Here is an 8,325-nt window from a genome sequence, read left to right on the forward strand (position 1 = left end):
GTGGTAAGTGCCATCTATAGAACATTTTATATAAATTTCCTTTATAAGTAGCTGCCCTTGTTATTTTATAGTTTCTTTCCCATAGGTTCTGCCATTTTACTAACTCTACATTGTGCCCAAATTTGTTTGCCCAAGTTATCATTGTTTCTTTAACTTGTTCATCCTCCATCTTTAAATTTAACAGAAAACTGTACATTTTTTAATCAATTTGTCATCTGATGGCAATAGTATCTGGTCAAACACTGTCTGATCTTTATAAAAAACATATATTTTTGCATCTTTCTCATATCTCATTTGCATTTGCAAATGTGGCCACTATGATAGCTCTATGCCCTGTTCTTCCAATTCTTGTTTAGTTTGTAGTTTCCCATTAGTATTCAAAATGTCTTTATAAGTCACAAGTTTTTCATAATTAATTAAATTTGGGTGTACAAACGCTTCCATTGTCGAAATCCATCCTGGTATTTTCATGTAAATTCTCAATTTTATCTTTCCCCATGTCAAAAGCAATGCATTTCTTACACAGTGGTTTTAGAAAGTATTTATGAAATTTGTTCTTCCCATACCATACAAAGGTGTGCCATCCAAGTTGTAGGTCATGACTCTCTAGGCATAATAATCTTTTGTTTCTAAGGGTTATCCATTCTTTTAACCATGTTAGTGCAGCTTCTTGTAGTACAAAAGCCAATCTGGTAACCCAAAACCTCCATTTTCTTTTGCTTCTTGTAACATTTTCAATCTAATTCTAACCATATGTCCTTTAATTTCATCTCCAATAAGTCTTATAGTCTTTATCTGTAGTTCCTTATAGTCCAATAGGGCTCCCCCACACAGGGGGAGGCAGGAAGGAAAAAAGACCTTCTAATCCACTTCTGCCTTTCAGTCTCAGCTTCAAACAATTGTCCAAAGGTCCAAAGTTATCACTCTGCCCAGATTTGTAATCCAAAAGGTCCTGAATAAAGGGTTAATAATCCATAGGAGCTCCCCCAAAGGGAGTCGCCCAAAGTCAAATTTCTAGTGTCTCTAAATAGTTCTTGAGCATGGTGCTCTATTATCCAGTACACTCCCCTGTCCAAAAAAAAGGGAAGCAATAGCAGGAAAGAATTTATAATCCACTTTTGACTTTGTCTTTCAACACCAAATCTACACAGTTGTCCAAAAGTCCAGAAATCCCAAACAGTCAAAGTTTGTACTCCTCAAGGTCTTGCTATTCCAAATTAGTAATCCACAAGGCCTCTTCCAAAAAAATTAACCAAGAATCCAATTTCCTCTGTAAATTACTTTGATAAAAGACTGGAAAGATTTTATAGACATTTTATGAAAATGGGTTAAAAATCTTTATTAAAAGATTTGTTTATGATATGCAATATGGGAGGGTGACTTCTGTTTGAAACTGCTATAAATAAGAGTGGATGTACCTTTCTTTTTCTTGCTTTTTATTATTCTTCATTTTCTTTTATTCTTTTATCTTTTTCTATTTCTTCTATGTTTTCATAGATTTTTTAATCTTTATAAAATTTCCTTTTAATAAAAATTATTTTTAAAAAAATATGTTAGTACCCTCTCACATTGTCCCTGAAACAGTTCAGGAAGGCTAGACTATGGACTGTGCTGTATACATTAAGGAAGACAGAGGCCTTAACACTGGAATTTACAGAAAACCCACACACAGAGATCAATATTTACATTATGATTCACACCACCCACTGGAGGACAAAATGGGAGTTATCAGAACCCTACACCACAGAGCTGAAGGCCTGCCTACCAGAAAAGAAGAAAAAGAAATAAAACACATCAAGAAAGCCCTCAGAACATGTGGCTATTCCAAGTGGGTCTTCATCAAATCTCAAAAAAGACCTAGCAGGAACTCCTCCATAACAGACCAGAAGAAAACAATAAACAAAGCAATGTAGTCATTCCATACGGTGCAGGAATATCAGAAAAGCTCAGGAGGATCTTCAGCCAACACAACATACGTGCATACTTCAAACCACTGCTTTTTTTGTAAAAGAAAAAGGTGCCGGAACTCACACATGTCATACAACCCACCTTGCCTACCCTACAAGGTTCCATCCAAAAAAGGTGCCGGAACTCCATTCTCGGCGTTTTATGACAAAAAAAGCCCTGCTTCAAACCCAAGAATACACTAAGGCAGAAGTTTGTCCAAGGATAAAACACCCAGACACAAACTGAACAATGTGGTATATGCAGTACAATGCAGTGAGCCATGTGCAGATCTATACACTGGGGAAATGAAACAACTTCATAAACATATGGCACAACACAGAAGAACAAACCCATCAGGACCAGATTCAGCAGTCCATCTGCATTTAAAAGACAAAAGCCATTCTTTTGAAGGCAGCAAAGTTCACATTTTGGACAGAGAGGACTGCTGGCTTGAAAGAGGGGTTAAACAGGCCATCTATGTCAAAACTGAACAGCCCTCTATCAACAGAGGGGGAGGGACACGACATCATCTATCTCCAGTCTACAATACAGTCCTTTCAACAGTTCCAAGAAGGCTCCACACACATTAGCACCACTCAGGTAATCCTGAGGACACGGATAAGTTTCCAGGTAGCATTAACAACTCACTGAAAGAATGCAAATGAACAGCTGTCTGCAAGGAGTATAAATCTTTCCATTCCCCACCATCCAGTCAGAGCTGAAGAAGCTTCTTGGATGAGAAGCGAAATGTCTTCAAAGAAAAACAAGAAAGTCCAGTTGCCTTGTGGGGAAAAAAAGCATCTTTGGGATAACTATGATCTGGATGACTGAGAATCTCCATAGATAACAGAAAGTCATGTAACAGCCTGTTTTTCTTTTCCATCTTTTCTCCTGGACTCCAGGTCATGCTTTAATTATCCTTCTTGCCTCCCGGTTTGCTGGTCTCTCACATGACAATGGCATCTCTAATAATATGCCTCTCAGCTCTTCCCCAATATTGAGCTGGGAATTAACTACATCACTAGAATACCTATCTGCTGATCGAAATCAACAGAACCCTTCCAGGTGAATGGTTTTGACTGTTAATAGATCTTAATAGGTTAAATACTATTCTAAGGTAGGCTGTACTCTACAATATTCATAATCTCTAATATTTAAGAGATTCACTACTTTGTTTTTCCCTTCGCCTTGACTATTACCTAAGTGATTACAGCCAGTGGACATAATTTTCTCAACAATCAAGTGAAGAAACTGTAGTCTAGAACAGAATAGAATAATAACTTTATTGTCACTTTGAATGTACACTAATACATTAAAATGCAATTTCATTGCATTCAGCTGTCAAAGGGTCACCACCTCCGATATACACTACATAAATATGACATACGTACGTACGTACATACGTATGTACGTATGTACGTACGTACATAAATAAATAAATAAGGTACAGAATTATGCATATACCCACATAGAGAGAGTTTCCTCCTTTAAATTTCTGGGAGTCTACCTCTGTGAAGATCTGACCTGGAAAGTTAACACAACCCAGGTGGCTAGAAAGGCCCAACAGAGGCTTCACTTTCTTAGGATCTTGTGGAAGAACAGGGTAGAACAACAGCTAATGACCCTCTTTTACCGGTCTACCATAGAGAGCGTCCTCTCGTATGGTATTGTGGTCTGGTATGCTGGTCTGACAGCCACGGATAGGAAAGAATTACAGAGGGTAGTGAGCACAGCACAAGACATTGTGGGCTGTTCCCTGACACCACTGGATGACATCGCCAGGGCTCGTTGCCTTGGAAGAGTGAGGAAGATTCTCAGGGATGACTCACACCCTGGATGGTATCTCTTTACTCTCCTACCATCCGGTAGGAGATATAGGAATATAGCCAGCCGTACCAACAGGCTGAAAAATAGCTTTTATCCGTGGGCTGTTAGGCTTTTAAATGGGACATAATCTTATGCAGAATTGACTTGGGAGGCCGGTGTGTGGTGTAGTTGGTTCACATAGTGTGGTGGGATGGAGGGTTTGTTGTCACTGTGTGTTGGGGGGGAGAGAGCACGGGGGGAGGCTCAGCTAATCTCAATGTACACATGTTGTACTTTGACATATATTATATATATTATATGAAACAGAAAAACAACAGTCTAGTTCGGGTTAAGTATACATGTGCATGGTGAGAAAAACGAATCTTGCAAGTTTATCAGACGGATAGCATAGGGAACAAAGCTATTACAGAATCAGGTAGTTCTGCTAGAAACACTTCGAAACCTCTCCCCAGAGGGGAGCAACAGAAAGAGATCGTAAAGTGAATGTGTGGGGTCTCTAACAATGCTTTGAACTCTAAGCATATAGTGCTTATGAGCAGCATCATGAATACCAGGAAGCGAGCTTCCTATGATTTTCTCAGCTGTCTTTACCATATGGACTTTCTATCTGAGGCACTGCTGCCACCAAACCAGACTGTGATGCAGTTTGTTAAAATGCTCTCAATCGTGCCTCTGTAAAAAGTGGCCAGGACAGAAGGAGAAAGATGTGCTCTCCTCATCCGACGCAGGAAATGCAGACGCTGGTTTGCATGCTTCACTAAGGATGAGACGTGAAGAGACCAATTCAGATTGTTAGTTAATACTTACTACTGTTGACAACCTCTACAGCTGCATCCTTGATACTGAGTGGAGTATGACTGTGCCACCTTTTTCTGAAATCTACAATGATCTTCTTTGTTTCATCAACATTTAGAACCAGGTTACTTTTACTGCACCAGTCCACCAAAGCCTTCACCTCTTCCCTATAAGCATCTTCACTGTCATCCTGGATAAGACCCACCACTGCCGTGTCGTCTGCATACTACATAATATGATTCGTAGCAGATTTGGCACAGCAGTCGTGGGTCATCTGTGCTTTAGAAGGAGCAGTTAGAGGTTCAAGCCATATTTTCTTTGTTATTTGTTCATTTTTATTGCTTTTTTCTAACAAGACTACTGATTTCCTAGGACTATTGATTTTTTAGTCCTATGAAATAATTTAAAGGAAACTGTCATCTAGTTGTCATATGGATTACCGCAGCATAAGATATTATGCCATAGGCAGAAATGAATCAATCTTCCTTAAATTCCACATCACATCCTTATGCTTGCTGTTCCTGTGTCATGCTGATGTCTACTGGACACGAAAATGATTTCAGAAAATTCTGTCTTGACTAGGACATTTTGGCAGCAATTTGTTCAGCTCAAAATTCTTGTTAGTCTCTTAATAACTAAATCAATTGCCAATTGATTTCCTTTCTGTGGTTGGGTCTTATTAGACACATACAGCTTTTTATCCACTGGGTCATCCTTTCAGAAATATTTCCTTAATAAATGTTTTCAGCAATGGCAGAATTTCTAACGTGCTTCCTATACTGGGATACATTGAGGTGTATCTGCCTTGAAAATAGCACACACTGAACTTTTCAGCACGTTTAAACAGCAGCAGAGGAAACGTTTTACCATATTTTGTATTATGTCATAAATTATTTTATGTATAGTGATTATAAAAAAATTTTTTTAAGTGCACAGGGTTACTGATTCAAAACCCAGCAGAACTTTCTTAAATACTATTTTTCTGTTCCTGAACTATCCATTTTAATGATTCTTTTTTAGTTAAGTCCATCAATATACTAGCTCAGCATTTTTTTCCCACCCACTGCAGATAGAAGTGTTTCCAAATAAGGTGCTGCAAAAAGCAAAAATGCCCAGCAAAAAATTATTTTAAAATATTCTACCAGGTTCTAACCAATAATCTTCTGCCTGTCAAACAAGATTTATAACCACTATATCACTGAAATAGCTGCAGTCGACATTAAAGTGAAAGGCAGATCCAGGTAAGGGTGGTGGCTCTGTGCAATAGCCAATTAAATATATGTTTATTTTAAACAAAGTAAAATGCAGCAGTGCTTGAGCCAGCTCAAGGTAGAAACACTTCTTTTAATATAGAACTGGAAAATAAGGGTGGTTTCATTTCTATAGCCTAGAGATTAATTGAGAATAACAACATTGATTCCTGTGCTCCAGATACATTTAAGAAATGTAGAAGCCATACCAACTACATACCGTGTCTAAGATATTTGAAACTCATTTTTCTTCCCACTTACTCTAACAGAATACTTGACCTTCTCTTTTAACAGACTGGGTTGTTTCCATCTGTTAACATAGGCAGGTTTGTTTTTAATGTTGTTTTTCACTGACTCCATGAAAAAGACTCACTTAAGCAAGTTCTGTAAATGCAACCCCCTGGAAGCAGCATTTTTAAAATCATTTGAAAGGACTCTGTCTCCTGAAAAATCAGTAGGCTTGTCAAAGAAAGGTATCCTGTTATATACCTACATCAAACAACCCCGTGAAAACTTCTGCCTGACGGATCAAATGAGCTGATCTCAGAAATTCAAATACCTTGTCTGTAATAGAATGCAGACAAAGCCTAAGCCAGAGATCTTTTTTCCGTTCTTCCTTCCGAAGTCAGTTTTCCCTGCTAACCATTTTTGGTCACCGAAGGACCTCTTCCCTTTTCCATCCATTTCTACTTTTGTCTCTTGTGCATGTATGCATATTATACACATTAACTATTTTGTTGTTTTTTTAAAAAAAAATCTTGTTGTGGCCCTGTTTATGGCGTATGAGCTAGCTCCATATGGCTCTTAGCCATCAAGCCACAGGCACACAATTTGAAGCCAAGTGTAGAATAGACGTCAAAGCTGCCTACTATAAATATCTACTGGCTGCTGCTACATGCCTTTAAATTCCTGAATGGTTTGAATCTTAGCCTGCAATTCAAGAAACCCTGCACCCAAATGGCAGAAGTCATCCCAATTCTGTTAAGTTTGTATATTTCATAGTATTTGCTGACAAGAGTTTTCCGATGAAGTAAAGTATTCCCAAATGCTTCAAATCATGCCAGGAATGAAACTTCATGTCTACAGACTTTCATTTTAATGTTAGGAACCTACTTTTAAACTTTAAGCTTATCCTTAAGTTCAACCTTAGTTCTTTTTTTATTTCTTCCTCTGGCTCATATTAAATACCAAATTCAAGTATACCTCAAATTGATGCATAGTCCATTACTGCAACCCATGAAGGTATTTTTTTTCTGATGCCAAAAATTCACCTAACAAACTATTCTATCGTCTTGACCATCCAGTCTACACACTACTCATTTCAAAATATAACATAATCTTTATCAACATAGGATCATCATAAGCCAAAAGATGGAGAATACAGTTTTATGTCAGTTTATTTGAGCTAGTATTAGTTTGTTTAATGTTCACTTCCTTTTCATTTATCTGATTATTTATTTACAATTAACAACTACGTCCCTTTCAGTTTCCAAAGTCCTTGTAACTACTTAGGAAAAACAGACAACAAACTATGAGGAAAAATACCATATTAAATAAAATAAAACATTTTAAACTAAAGAAACATAACATTAAACATTAAAAGAGGATGGACTATTTTTCATATCTAAAAAAAATAACACCACCAGTGCCAGATGAATATAACTACCCACTCTTCTCTGTATCCACTTCTATAATATTCAAGACATACTGAAGGACAAAGATTACCGTATATACTTGAGTATAAGCCGACTCGAGTATAAGCCGAGACCCCCATTTTCACCCCCAAAAACTGGAAAAAGTTCGTGACTCGAGTATAAGCCGATCCGCCGTTTTGCAAGCCTCCGCCGCCAGCAGAGGCTCGATCCGCCATTTTGCAAGCCTGAATACACAGGAATACCCTGTGTGGCCGCGGCTCTCGGGGAAGCCCTGGCTGTCCGCTTCCTCGTTCCACGCTGCCATTCGGGGCCCACGCGTTCCCCGGGCAAATCGCGGCGCCCAGCAGGCGAGGAAACACGCCCGCTCCAGTCGCCCCCCCTTCCCTCAGGAGACGCGAAGCAAGTGACCGCCCGGAGCTTACCGAGGACTTGCGCGCGGCCGAGGCTTCGGTGCTTCCAGGATCGCGCACACCTCTCCCAAGCCGCCGCCGTCCGGAGACCTGCCGAAGTTTGGGGAGATTTGGGGAGGTGCGCGCGCACCTCCCCAAACCTCCCCAAACGTCAGCAGGTCTCCGGATCTCCGTGCCTTGCCTGCCTGCTTCTTTCGCTCACCCGTGCTTTCTCTCCCCATCGCTCACCCGTGCTTTCCCCCCCATCGCTCACCCGTGCTTTCCCCCCCCATCGCTCACCCGTGCTTTCTCTCCCCATCGCTCACCCGTGCTTTCCCCCCCCATCGCTCACCCGTGCTTTCCCCCCCATCGCTCACCCGTGCTTTCCCCCCCCATCGCTCACCCGTGCTTTCCCCCCCCATCGCTCACCCGTGCTTTCTCTCCCCATCGCTCACCCGTGCT

The sequence above is a fragment of the Vipera berus genome (genome assembly GCF_964194415.1).
Source record: "Vipera berus genome assembly, chromosome: 4".
Classification (NCBI taxonomy): domain Eukaryota; kingdom Metazoa; phylum Chordata; class Lepidosauria; order Squamata; family Viperidae; genus Vipera; species Vipera berus.